The sequence below is a fragment of the Pimephales promelas genome, chromosome 15 (genome assembly GCF_988280905.1).
Source record: "Pimephales promelas chromosome 15, fPimPro1.hap1.1, whole genome shotgun sequence".
Lineage (NCBI taxonomy): Eukaryota > Metazoa > Chordata > Actinopteri > Cypriniformes > Leuciscidae > Pimephales > Pimephales promelas.
This window is the reverse complement of record NC_142783.1, coordinates 30,115,954-30,131,377: the sequence shown is the minus strand read 5'-3', so window position 1 is coordinate 30,131,377 and position 15,424 is coordinate 30,115,954.

Sequence of the window (15,424 nt, the reverse complement as noted above, 5' to 3'; positions counted from 1 at the left end):
AAACGAATTAAAAATACACTTTCCTTTACATCTCTATGCATATTCGAGTGTTTCATTTAATAAGCATTCTAGAGATATCAAGGAACATTATGTTATATCAAAGGAATATACACTTATGTTTCAAATGCATGACGAAGGTATTTTTAATTCCTATTTAAACTGTGACCAAACAAAGTTATTTCACTGTGACATGGGGAAGACACATATACACAAAAACCATTGAATACCTTTGTTAAATGTCTTTAAAACCAAAAGAGATGTATTTCTCTTTGTTCAGAGACATTAGTTTGTCCACATTCCATTGGTCCCATAAAAGTCTTGTAACTCGATGCCACTGAGGTACGTGGATGAATGTGTATGTGTGTGTGTGTGTGTGTGTGGTATAATTCGCCTGGCCAAGATTCATTACACACATTTTCCTCAACCAATCATAATCGAGCATTTAAACATGGAAGCTTGTTTCCACCACTGAATTAAAAATAAAAATAGTTAATTGCGACTTTTTATCTCACAATTCTGACTTTTTCTTAGAATTGCGTGATATGAACTCACAATTGCTAGTTTTAAAGTCAGAATTGCGAGAAAATAAGTCGCAATTAACTTTTTAAAAAAAATTAATCAGTAGCGGAAACAAGCTTTTGTTCTTGCAGTTTACTTCTCAAATACATCTCAAAAAAGTCGGAATTGCGAGATGTAAACTCGCAATTGCAAGAAAAAAAAGTCTGAATTGTGAGAAATTTGTAATTAACTTTTAAAAAAATATATTATTCAGTGGTGGAAACAAGCTTCCATATTTAACAGCCCTGTGGTAAAAGAATGATTCATTTATTCATGGTATTTTTAAAAAATGACTTGGAAAAATATATTTAAAAACTCATTTGAAAGTAATGATACTCACATTTATTCAGGATTTAATGTTCAAAAACATATGAAAGAAAAATGATTACATTTCGAAGGCATAGATATTAAAAATATGTTTTCCTTTTCTTTAATGTACAATTTATGAATATAGAATTTATATTTTTTTCTAACACACAACCACTGTTAGGCAGTTTTTGTTTGAAAAGCTTTCAAAACTTGAAAAGTTTTGGACCACTTGCATTTTCACTAGTGATCACAAACTTTTGGATCCACTGCACATCAACTCAGAAAATGGTTTTCGCCAAACTATTCCAGAGGTTATAGAAAGAGCTTTCACATTACCAAACCATTTTCTCCATAAGGAACTAGTTGTAAATGAGACACAATTGTTATTTTACATTGTCATCGGCTGTTTTTCAGACTGACAAACCTATAATATCATACTCCGAGACTATAATATCATATGCAGAGACAGAGAATGTGTCCAGACTATGATGACAGCTGTAATTTTCTCGCCAGTTGATACTTGAGAGGGAGCGGGGAAAGGGAACCTGCTTCAGTGAGATAATTTTAGCTCTCTTTCCTGAGATTTGATTCTCTGTCTCTCTTTTTTAATAGAGACGGTGATTAATCACCAATAGCTTAAATAACGACACCAGTTTTACCTAAGCAGGGGACGGTGCTGGCTCTGCAAAAAGTCAGATCAGTCTCTCGCACCACGTGCAGAGAATATGAGATTGAGTGGTGTGGACCTCCTCAAAGCCAGTAATCCCTAATGTAGTTTTGCTATTCCTGCCACCCACCCTATCTCACTGGAGCAGACCCCGTCATCTGAGCCTCCTATTAATGAAATGAAGGGTGAGGAAAAGCTAAGTGTTTAATAGATTTTTCCTTCAGGGAAACGAACAAGGCTAGCAAGAGAGAACGGCTCTGCTTTTGTTCTGCCCTTTTCTAATAAATCAGGTTTATTACTTTGAAATGGGCCATTGGAAAGTTATTACCCAAAACAACACTTTTTGAAACATAATTTGCCTCTTTAAGGGCACACAATGTTAAGTGGTTGAGGACAACAAGTCTAATGTTGAGGAGCACATGACTAATGTTCTTTTTGTTGAACAGCATTACATTAAAAAGAATCATGGATTGCCCTATTGTTAATCTACATACTCATTTATTAGTATTAGTAACTAACAACAGTTTCCAGTGATCTAAAGTCAATGGTGCTAAATACAGGTCTAGAAAATGGGGTTAAAGGGATATTTCTCCCTAAAATCTCAATTTTGTCATCACTTACCCTCAAGTTGTTCCATACCTGTTTCTTTCTGAGTTTCTTTCTTCTGTTGAACACAAAAGAAGATATTTTAAATGTTGGTTATCAAACAGGTGACTTCCATAGGAGAAAAAATGGGGCCCATCAACTGATATTATACTGTATCAAGGATCGACTTGATAGGTTGTATATACAGTGATGTGAATAAGTTTGGACACCCATGCTAAAGTTGCCTAAAAAGAGGAATAAAAAATCATCTTTTGGATATTGATCTTAATGCCTTAATTAGAAAAATGAGGAAAACTCCAACCTTTAAGGACACAAATTTTCTTTGTGAATCAATAATGTATCATAAATAAATAAATGTTTTTCCTTAAAATACAGGGTGCATAAGTCAGGACACCCCTATGTTAAATTCCCATAGAGTCAGGCAGATTTTTATTTTTAAAAGCCAGTTATTTCATGGATCCAGGATAATATGCATCCTGATAAAGTTCCCTTGGCCTTTGGAATTAAAATATCCCCACATCATCACACACCATTCACCGTGCCTTGAGATTGGCATGGTTTTACTTCAGTTAGCCTAATAGCTGGTTTGATTTGCATTGAAAGATGATCTTATGGAAAGTACCCCATGCCAATCTCAAGGCATGGTGAATGGTGTGTAATGATGTGGGTCTATTTTAATTCCAAAGGCCAAGGGAACTTTATCAGGATGCATATTATCCTGGATCCATGAAATAACTGGCTTTTAAAAATAAAAATCTGCCTGACTCTATGCGAAATTTAACATAGGGGTGTCCTGACTTATGCACCCTGTATTTTAAGGAAAAACATTTATTTATTTATTTATGATACATTATTCATTCACAAAGAAAATTTGTGTCCTTAAAGGTTGGAGTTTTCCTCATTTTTCTAATTAAGGCATTAAGATCAATATCCAAAAGATGATTTATTATTCCTCTTTTTAGGCAACTTTAGCATGGGTGTCCAAACTTATTCACACCAGTGTATTGTTCCTGCCTAGTTACAAACAATAAATTAAATGTGTTTTCAATCATCCCTTTCCCATACCTCCCCACCAACCCCTCATATCCCCCATGAGACACTTTATTTTTTCCACTTCAAGCACTGTTTACAACATTTAAAAAGCTTCTCTCAGAAACAATTTTAAATAGCATTACACACAGCCGTTTGTAATTTGTTGTGATTACCAGTGAATATATTTCCAATAAGCAAAATGCATTAACTGAAATTGATTATCCAGTCTGAGGCTAGTTAGGAAGAATTAACTTTGCTACGTAAAATCAGATCACAATGCAACCGAATGATTTATGGAATGAATGACGAATGAATTATGTAGTGGAAATGAAGATAAATTGTCATATTCAACAATGCAGCCCTCCCCGATACACATTTAATTTCTCTGTATGGGTTGGTACATTCATATGATATGCAAATAATGTAAATATTTCATTATATCTTTGGCTTATGGCTGGTTAATATCCTTTGGCATATTTTTACGTTTTCAACGAAAGGAAGAAAGTAATGATACTGATGATTGATTTTCCTTTTTTAAGTAGAAGCAGCTATAAGCTCTAAAACATTCATTCTTTTTACTGTTTTATGAAGTGAATGATCCTTTTCAAATTTCGTTTGTCATCCATTCCTCGTTTTATGGTGCGAGTGATGATTTGAAATGCCTCGAAGCTCTTGAAGTTATCTACTTTATTCAATAACAATGAACATTGAATGAAGCAGCTTTCTGCACAGTGATTCAATAACATTATCCATTTTGTGTGATACATCTTACAACCTTTTAGGTTCTTATTTTGACCAACCACACTTTATAAGGGTAAAACTTATAGCTTTCAAACTTTTATCAGCACATTACATTAAAATATATCACATATTTTTTATGTAGTTTTTCAAAAAATGTGTACACAAAAATGCCTCAGTGTAAGAAGATTTGGTAATGTATTATTAAACAAAAAAAAAAAGCCAAAAGGCTCTTCATGACCCAGTTTGACAAACCTAAAAACTCAATTCTGTGAACTGGAAAGTTGAAATAATTTCTAAGAAGGTTATAAAGCCTGGATGATTTTTACAGCACTGATTAAAGTGGTTTAGTAAAGCTCTTATTTTGTATTGTTGGGAAGAAAAAGAAAAACTCAACACAAAACAGCCATTTTCAGATGTAATTTACAATGATGCATTAGCAGTGGTAGATTACCCAGACGTCCTCAAAAATCAGCATGAAAACCATTGTAATCTGTGCAGTGTGAGATGGTCTTGAGTCATTTCTCATTTACCTGAACGATTACTTTCCTGGAATTTACTGGATCATTATCCACTTCAAAAGGATCACAAGAAAAACACATTTATGACTTAAGCATCTTCCAGCATGCTAATATATGGATCCTGAAACACTACTATAGAGTTGACTAAAGCTTCTTCTCTGATATCAACCTAGTGAATGATCACTATTTTGTTAGGCTTGTCAATCAGCAAGTTTACATGCACACTAATATGATGATATCAGAAATATCAGCTTATTGAAATAACCAGTTGGTTTACATGCAAACCAATAACCCTACAACACAATTCAACCATGTTTACTTTTTTAGGCACTTTCAGGCTCTGTCTAATGCTCTCACACCGCCCAAGTAAATCTCACGCCAAATTAAAAAAGCCAATGTGCTGTGCAGACCGCTTGGTGTATGACAGTAAGAATCGCGAGAAAAGCTGTACTTTCAAGTCGCTCTCACAGTATTTTGATGTCTAACCCCTAACTTCGTGACGGTCACCGAAGATGTTTAGGTGGCATTGTGAATAGAGCCCGACCGATAAAGGATTTTGAAGGCCGATACCGGTACAAATATTTTTGGGTTTTAAAATGCGATATTCCGATATATCGGCCGATTTTTTTTTTTTTTTTTTTTTTTTTTTTTTTCAGAAACGCGCAACAAAACATTAACAGATTTCCCTAACATAGTTATTTGTAGTTATTTATGAGTTTTAACTAAAATAATATGATAAAGCATTCTAAAAAGAAACTTGTTTCTTTTATTGTCACAACAGAACAGGAACATCAAAATATATTAAAGTTCTGATAAATAAAATAATAATTAGTCCCTACATTGCCTTATAAGCTACCTTATAATTACAATGTCAGTAGTTTGTTTGGAAAATAGTTTGTTTGGAACCGATAGTTTGGAAAAGGCCTAATATCGGCCGATAATATCGGCCGGGCTCTAATTGTGAAACATAGTGTTTGTAGACACAAAGCAGATTTGCATATCTAAGATAATTACTATTTATTTGTGTTGTCAATTTTACCCTTTAATAACAATACCAGCTGACAGGGCTCCCTGTGTGTTTACAGCATTAGTTGAGAGATTTTTTTTTTTCCTTGAGAAAAATGAACATGTAGCTACTGTACCTGATATTTATCCAAATGAATTGATATTGAATCAAGATCGTAATCGTATCGCTGTGAATTGACATCATGAAATTTGTGTCAAACACTAATAAAAGTAGTAGGCTACCAGTTATTGTACAATGTAAACATAGTAACTTGTTGTCACTAAACTTAATGAAATGTTGTTTAGTTACCAAATGGTTTGAATGTAACAATACATTTATTGTAAAAAAAAATATTTTTTTGACCTCACATACACACACATATACACACAGTCAGAATGCTACATCTGTAACTGCATGAGAGGATAATATCAGGGTTGCCAACTTTTGAGTTTAGCTTGGAGTGAGAATTATTGGAAGGGCCATAATCCCCACTCCAAGGTAAACTCAAAAATTGGCTACCCTGATATTATCCTCTCATGCAGTTACAGATGCAGAATCGTGGCACTTCTACACGAGATGAGAACACATTTTTACAGTTTCTTAGTTCAAGAAAGAGTCAGAGTTTGCGATATATTTCCTCTTCCCCTAAAGTGAAATACTTGCTCTGTCTGGATATGCTTAAATCCACAGTATATGCATGAATCCACACTTCAGTGCACTTCACACTCAGGTTAATGCTTTTACATACTGGGAGAAATTGGCGTAAGGAGCAAAAATCTAGATGTGTTCATCTTTTTATGCTTAAGCCGTTTATGACTTTACTCTGATAAAGGAAAACAGTTTAACACGTTTACATGATGTGGCAAGCATGGCGGGGCCGTGAGCCGTGGGAACGGAGCGAGGCCGGAGACGAGAGTGCTAATGAGCACTGGTCTCGAGGAGTGATGACAGTGAAGGACAAGAGAGGACCAGGCTGGAACTTTGTTGTGTTTTGTTATGTTTATATGTTTCAGTTGCCCGTTAGGTGCTGCCTCTTTACTTTTGTTTTGTTGATTGTTTATTGCATTAAAGTTACGTTGATCGTGTGCCGGTTCCCGCCTCCTCCTTCAACGCGTTCTCATCCCAAAGCGCCATATACAACGCTTTTGCAAAAGCGTAAATATCCAACGCACATGGCACCCTTTAACGTCTAATGAGACGCTTCGGTTATGGTTAAGTTTAGGTATGGTGTAGGGTAAGGGTTAGACCACTAGGGGGCGCCTTCTGCCCAAATATATCTGCGTCTCATTTCACGTTAAAGGGTGCCATGTGCGTTGGATATTTACGCTTTTGCAAAAGCGTCCTATATGGCGCTTTGGGATGAGAACGGGCTCCCTCCTTCCATGAGGCTTTAACATTGTTACACTGGTGTCGAACCCTAGAGGAAGGAGGAACGCCGCTTAGTATGTCTCCTGTGTGTTTTAGCAAGGGAATGGGCCGTCGGCATGCTGCCAGTCATATGGATTGAATCATGTCACTGTGTCTCAACTGCACAGCAGATTTCAGGAGGCTGGCAGGACAAATGACCATCCAAGATCTGGCTGCCCTCAAGCAACCACATTAGAGAAGAACTGGCATAACTTTCCAAAATGGAGATGTGACCCTCTCACGTCGGTGTGTCCTCCAAAGCGTTTTTCCATGCGCCTGGCGTATGTTTTCAACTGTTTTCAATGGGAGTGCCGCGTTTTTTAAACGCCATGAGCATAACGAGGTGCTGAGCGTTTTTTTTTTTTTTTTTTGAACGCTGAAGCGCCAAGCGCCCGGCGTTTTTTACTGGTCGCCGAGAGTTGAAAAATGTTCAACTTTGGATAAAACGCAGTCACCTTTTACCCAGCCGTCCAATCACAGTGGAGGAGGGGCGGGGCTAATACCACACTGACCAACTGTCACAATGTACAATGACATCAACCAGCGGAGCTAACCGAACAAAATGGATTTAGTATGAAACAAATTATCTGCGAAATCAGTTACCAGTAAACTGTGCTGCGGATATTCTGTATCATGCAACGAAACGTCTCAACGGAAAAAAAAACGCTGCGCTGCCAAAACGCTCTCAAGTGCCCAAAGCACAGCGTCTTCAGAGCGTCTGGGGTTTTCAGCGGGCTAAAAACTCTTTGGTGGACACATGGCCTCAGTTAATCAGGTCCTTCTGCAGAAACTGGATCATATGGAACAACTGCAGATTCAGAGACTCGTTTTGCATTATGAGGCAGTGGTCTACACGAGGTGGTCATGCAAGATTCGAAGAACTAAAGAGTTGCTCGTAACCTAAGTATTATAAGTAAGAGATTCATACTTTTACCGTTTCATTGTTTCAGGTTAATCATACAGCTTTCTGTTTTTGTTGGAAATAATGCAGTAGATTCCAATCAAATGGTTTGTTGTTGTCATATGAAAAAATTACCTGGTAGTTAAACGCATGCATTCAATAGAGTACAGTGCAGGATGTTCAGAGTTATGACTCACCTGGTCAGGCGGCATGCATACAGATGGGGAATTAGCTGCTCTCTGACAGCTGCTCTGACGTATTGTCACCGAGCGTGTGTCTTTCACACCAATATGCGATGTCAGCATGTTCTGACTCTAAACTGCAGAGGCCTCAGACGAGGAGACCTCGTTAGATCTGTGTGGTAGAGACTCCTTCATGACTGACATATTTCAGCCCTCACTGAAAGAAGGGAGAGAGAAACAGAAAGCGAGAACGTCCTTTCATAGATTTACATTTGCATTTACTAAAGATTTAGTAATGCTTATATAATATTTATGGAGCCACTTTTCTGGTGTCATGCTAAGTTTGGTATTTATTGCTCACCCACTGAGTTCATGATTCACACTCAAATTCATTAAACCGGCATTCGGTTCATTCTTATTTATAAAATATAGCGACTTGTGTGAAGAAAACAACACAATCATCACACCCTAGGGCTAAAGAGAACTTGGAAGAATGAAATATGTTCTTCGTGATGGGTGATCTCGCAGCTTTAAAGTGATAGTTCACCCAAAAATGAAAATTCTGTTATTAATTACTCTCCCTCATGCCGTTCCAAACCCGTAAGTCTTTCGTTTATCTTCGGAACACAGATGAAAATTTTTTTTTTTATGAAATCTTAAAAAATCTAAAAACTATAAATTTGATGCCTCAAGTTTGAAGTTTGATGCTTCAAATTCATAAAGAGATCATACAACTAATTAATTGAGCTGTTTAGTCCAAATTTTCATTATATAGATAATTATTTTAACTATCAGTGTCGGCTGGTGCTTTTGAAAAGTGAGGAATCAAAATGTCACTTTTCAATGGTAAAATATGATTTATTATATATATATATATATACTAATATATAGTTTTATGTCTGCGGTGTTGCTCCTAAAAGCTGCTTCTCAGACTATGACTAACGAGGGAATTATGTAACAATTTATTGGTTCATGTACTGTAAATAAATTGAAGCGAATTGAAGGTTTCAATGCAGACCTTTCAGCCAATCAGAATCGTATTCAGACAGACCATGGTATAATATCCAATGAATTCTCAGTGGAAAAAATATCTTTCTGTCCTATTTTTATCTATTTAAATATCTTGTTTTATTGTGAAATACATCAAATTGAAACATTGTATCATGTTGACTTCCTTCTGCCTTGTTTTCCTCCAGATTAGGGCACATATTGATTTCTCTGTATAGGTCTTAGGGTGATTTTCTTTGTCTTTCTATTTTGGGATCAGTGGCGTTCATTCTGAAATACGGCCAGATGGGCTGAATTATGCTTGCTTACAGTTCGGATCAGGTTACTGCCGCATTAATGTTGCATATCGCAGCGAGTACAGATGGTCGACCAAATCTCTCAAAGCCACTGTAATTCAGTGACAAGGCAAGATTTCATTTTACATGCATTTGCTTGCATAGGCTTCCATTTCACTGCCGAATGTTTGCACTTTGATAAGACTGGTACACAATGAAATTGCATGGAATTGTTATGATGTCAAGCATGCCTTCTATTCTTCTTAATCAAGGAATATTCTGCACTCTCACAACATTAACTGTTCAAATAATAGCATCCCAGCCAATTCTGTCACAATATAGCGAGACAAAAATAATCCTGATGGCAGCAGAGCGCAACATGACTCACTCTTCTCCAATTTTATCGTTTGAAGTTCCCAGCCAAAATCAAAAATGTCATTATTGACTTGCCTTCATGTTGTTAGTTGTTGTTAGTTCAGCGTTTCAAAAATCTTCATTTAACCAATTTGACACGGATAAAAACCATGTTGTAGAAGCACAAGGATCAATGGACGGGATTAACCAGCTGAACCAACATTTTCTGGAAGCTCACTGACACTTCAGGTGCTCGACTTCACATTGGGAGCCAAACTGAATGTTTACCAAAAAATAACCATTTTTACTCCAACACTAAAGCCACGGTCACACTAGAATTCGAGCTTTAGAAATTTCTTCTGACACTGCTGCAGCGGACATAATATGACGTCACACTGCTTTATTCGAAACATTGTGATGCAGCTGCTTTATTCGAAACATAAATTGAATATAACAAACACTCTCAGAAAAAAGGTAACAAAAGCTGTCACTGGGGCTGTACCTTTTTAAAAGGTAAACTTTTGTCCATTTTATATGCTAATATGTACATTTCAGGTGCTAATATGTACATTTTTGGTGCTAATATGTACATTTTAAGTGTTAATATGTACATTTCAGGTGCTAATATGTACATTTTAGATGCTAATATGTACATTTTAAGTGTTGATATGTACATTTTAGGTGCTGATATGTACATTTTAGGTGTTGATATATACATTTTAGGTGTTGATATATACATTTTAGGTGCTTATATATACATTTTAAGTGTTGATATGCACATTTTAGGTGCTGATATGTACATTTTAGGTGTTGATATATACATTTCAGGTGCTGATATGTCCATTTTAGGTCCTAATGTGTACATTTTAGGTGGTCTTATGTACATTTTAGGTAATATGTACATTTTAATTGTTAATATGTACATTTTAGGTGCTAATATGTCCATTTCATTAGCTAATATGTCCATTTTAGGTGGTAATATGTACATTTTAGGTACTAATATGTACATTTCAGGTGCTAATATGTACCACTAAGGTACCAATATAAGCCTTTGGGTACAAAAGTGTACCTTTTGAAAAGATACAGCCTCAGTGACAGCTTTTGTATGTTTTTTTCTGAGAGCAAATAGTTATACATTCAAAATGTAAAGTTATACATATGCCGCGACTTTACTGTAAAAATAGTTATTTTAAATTTAGGCAAGAGGTCATGCCATGAAATGACATAGTAATCTACTGGTCACGTAATGCAAATTCACTGGTCAGAGTTCACCAAACTTTAACTTTAGGACACAGTGAACACAATTTGTTCACAACATAGCAAATATAGTTTAATTATTTCTCAGAAAAACAATTACACAGACAGGTATCAAGTACTCAAATCTTATTTCCAAAACAATTTCCTTGCTCAGTGCTGAAAGGATTTGGTTGGTTAGACCAAATTAGATGCAAAGTGTCAAAGAATAGTGTTAATTTCCACATCGACAGCTGGTGAGAAACTGTTGCATCAGGAATGTTTTCAGCAAGATGTAAATTGCATCAATGGATAAAAAAAAAAAAAAAAAAAAAAAAAAACGAAGCTGGCTTGAATCTGCCGATATGATTTGCATCCATACTCAATCCTTAGATCTTTCCATTACGCACATCAAAGCATGTTACTCTGCTGAGATTTAATTTACAAAACTTCATTGCTAGTTTAGATGATGGTGAATTTAGTTTCTGGCTCCCTGAAGCACATTCCCTAATGCGCCATTAATCTTGATAGAAGAGTGAATGCGAGATGACAGCCGTACAAATGCTATACCACACTGGACAACCACAATCTAGAAACAAGGCAGTTTTCTGCGGCTTGGATACAATAAAGCAAGTGGGCTCTAAATAATGTGTGAAGCATTGGAATACAGCTGCTCAAACACATGGAAAAAAATGAAGAACTCTTTAAGTCGGCTTAGCATGCATGATTCTCGGGGGAAACAAAAAGAGAAAACAATCATCAAACAATTATGCCCTCTTAAAGTATTCTTTTCCATATATCAGAAGGTAAAATGTTCATTGAATGGTCTATCTGTTGTCACTAAAGCAGCTTTAATGTATTTTAACAAAATAAAACCTACTAATTGTGCGTTTTATGGAAGAATGTAAATCATAAATGTTTGGATTGTCATGAGTGAGTGTTCTGTGCTGTTTTATTTATGTTTATTTTGTTTATTTTTATTAAAATACGACTTGCTTAGAATTTAATATTTTATTAGTGGATGCACGTTTCTGCCTTGGAGCAAAAAAAAAAAGTTAATTGTGATTGTGTTTCTTTTAATTGCAGTTTATATCTGACAAATACAACTTTTAATATCACTGTTGCATCTTTAATTTTCAATTTAACAGTGTGACTTTATTATTTTAACTTTAAACTTAATCTATGTTTATCTTTGCGTTGTTCTCCACAACAAGAAATAAAACAGCTTTTTCACACTATATTTAACATGTCACCACGTTGTTCTCATGTTGTAATATAACTACAAAATACCACAAAAACCATCATGAAAAACTGAAGGAACTGGTAAAGGAATATTCCAGGTTTAATTCAAGCATTATGTAGATTAACACAAAAATAATTTTGACTCTTTTACTGTGAGGCACTTTCAATTAATATATGTAAATGTGGCCAATTTTGGGAGGATTTGAAAGTGGAAATGAGAAGCTTTTCTTTAAATAAAAGCACTTACTGTGCATTTAATACTTTGGTGTATTGTTTTACATTTGTTTTAGGTGTTTACTTATTATGGCTTTACCGTTAAGTATTCAATACGGTTCAATAATGCATTCGGTCACCTGGGTACTTTTTGCCTACTCTTTAGGGTTGGGTATCGTTTGAATTTGAACGATTCTGATAACGATTCCGATTCCTTTCGATTCCGGTTCCTAACGATTCTCGATTCCGATTCTTTTAAGAGGCAGGGTCAAAAAAGTTTAGCTAACCTTGCTAACCAATGGCCTTTCTGAAGGAAATAATCCTTTCTGAAGGAAATACTCCTGTAAAAATACTCCTTTTGTCACAAATTTTGCATTTTGCCGAGATTTCGTTATTTTTAGAAAAGCGAAGCCACACTTTGGATCGCCGACGTAAGGTACTAATGTTCGACTCGCGTGGTTATGCCAACACTTCCGGTAGACGCTTCTTCGTTGGTGTTGTTCAGCGGTTTCTTCTTCCGCTCGGCGGACTCTGAATATCGAAACTAGGAATCGAAATTTTAACTTTTGAACGATTCCGGGAAAAACGAAAAGTTAGTCTCGGTTCCAATCGATACTCGATTCTCGATACCCAACCCTACTACTCTTTTATGAGTACTGTGACTTACTGAATTCTGACTTGCCTTTTTTGACACACACTGTTTGTTTTATTATATTATATTTATATTTTGTTGTTCTATAGGGAACTATGCAGTAGGGATGTTGGACGCAGCCGCCCGTCTTTCAGTAGTTTGTTGTCGGTTGTTGTGTTTGCATGTTTGTAAAGCTGTTGCTGTTCTCCTTCCTGGTCTGATTATCTTGTTCACATTCCTTGTTTTGATTTTGTTCCTGCTCCCTGTCTGGATTTTCTTTTGGTGGTGTTTTTCAGTAAATTTAAACTGCCTTTTCATCCTCACCTCACCTCTCCTCTTCCCTGCCACTGCGTAACATGTATAAAGAACAGTGAACAGCAGGTGTGAAAGTAGAGTGATGATGGGATGAGACCACGAAGCGAGCAAGATTCAAACCTGCGCCCCTATTAGCACAACCGCTCTAATGTGCAACGAGAACATGCTCCATGCTCCAACAGAAATCATAATCATATTTAATTAAGTATGATGCTTATTGGTCCATGGATCAGCAATCCATCTCAATTAGCCACAGAAACATTCTATCTTTGTTATTTCTGACACACGCTGAATTTCAAGGGAGAAAACATCATCTATTATTCAGCTTTGAGATTATTAGCTCTAAACATATGCGAAACGGAGGTGTTTGTTTGGCTGGTGGAAAAAAGGGGCCCTGAATGAAGAAAAAAAAGTGCTAATTTTTTTTTTTTTAATGTTTTAATTATAGAGAAAAACACCAGGGGACATCTTTTTTTCCCTCCCTTCTCCGATATGTCAATGAAAGCACCTCTCCTCCATTTTCTAGCTCCCTCTTTCTGCTTGAACAAATAGCAGCTGCTCACGACTGTTTAAAGAGGAAACCTCATAAGGCATATTCTGGGAGAATATCAGCTGCTGGAGAGCAACTTTTTAGATGTTGTGATTCAGAGTGAGACCGCTTCCAACAGGAAACTGTTTCATAAAGGCTTAAAGACATCTGACTAAATCTATGTACCATAAATACACACATTACATTCAACATCCCAATATATCAAATATACAGCATTCATATTCTGCTCATTTTCTTTTTCTGCGCGCATAGTCAATTCCAATCATAATTTAAGCCAAGTTTATATATTTGCAAATATTTGTTTTATTGAAAATAAAAAAGTGGATAGAAAAACAAAATCTGAATCGGCTAAAATTGGTATCGGATATCGGAATCGGCCTAGAAAATTGCAATCGGTCCATCTGTATTCGACTTGGTTGACTTACTGTACATTTAGCTGATGCTTTTATCGAAAGCGACTTACAATTGTTATATATGTCAGAGGTCACATGCCTCTGGAGCAACTGAGGGTTTCATTTTTGGTCTCTCGCACCATCTTATCCACCACCCCCTATATATGTATTTATTACCATTACATCTATTCTGAACAAGATATGGTAACACATTACAACACGGCCCCATTAGGGATCAATATTTAATCCATTAAAGAATTAATTCACTTCTGAATTAAAATGTACTCACCCTCACGTCATCCAAGATGACTTTCTTTCTTCAGTCAAAAATAAGTTCCTCCCCCTCATATTATTAAAAGGTTTGGGAGTGTGCGCAAACATTTCTTGGGTTTCTTGAAGGAAGGCAAAAGGTCTGTGAGGGGACGCAAGATTTCTTGTGAAACTTAAAGGGTTAGTTCACCCAAAAATGAAAATTCTGTCAGTATTTACTCACCCTCATGTTGTTCCAACCCCGTAAGACCTTCGTTCATCTTCGGAACACAAATGAAGATATTTAAGATATTAAGATCGCTCCTGCATACAGTCCATAGGCTTCTTGAGGGACTGGCTCTTGCTGTCCTCGAAAAGTCATTAAAGACATCGTTAAAATAGTCCAAGTGACTACAGGGGCTCAATCTTAAGTTTATCAAACGACGAGAACACTTTTGTGCGCAAAAAAACAACAAAAATAACGACTTTATTTCAACTATTCACTTCTTTCTCCATGAGCCTGTAAGTCAGTTAACGTAGTGTGATTGCGTAGAGCTACGTCACACGTAGGCTCACTATTGGCCGACGCTGGTCATGTGTGTGTGATGCGTGTGACGTACAATAACAGAAGCTTACGCTATTAAACTAGTATCCTGACTCGTGCAGAGGGAGAAATAAACGAATAATTGAAATAAAGTCGTTATTTTTGTTTTTTTTTTGCGCACAAAAGTGTTCTCGTCGTTTGATAAACTTAAGATTGAGCCCCTGTAGTCACTTGGACTATTTTAACGATGTCTTTAATGACTTTTCGAGGACAGCAAGAGCCAGTCCCTCAAGAAGCCTATGGACTGTATGCAGGAGCGATCTTAATATCTTAAATATCTTCATTTGTGTTCCGAAGATGAACGAAGGTCTTACGGGGTTGGAACAACATGAGGGTGAGTAAATACTGACAGAATTTTCATTTTTGGGTGAACTAACCCTTTAAACGTTTTGGGAGCGAATGCAAAAGCATTGGAGTATAATGAATCTCGA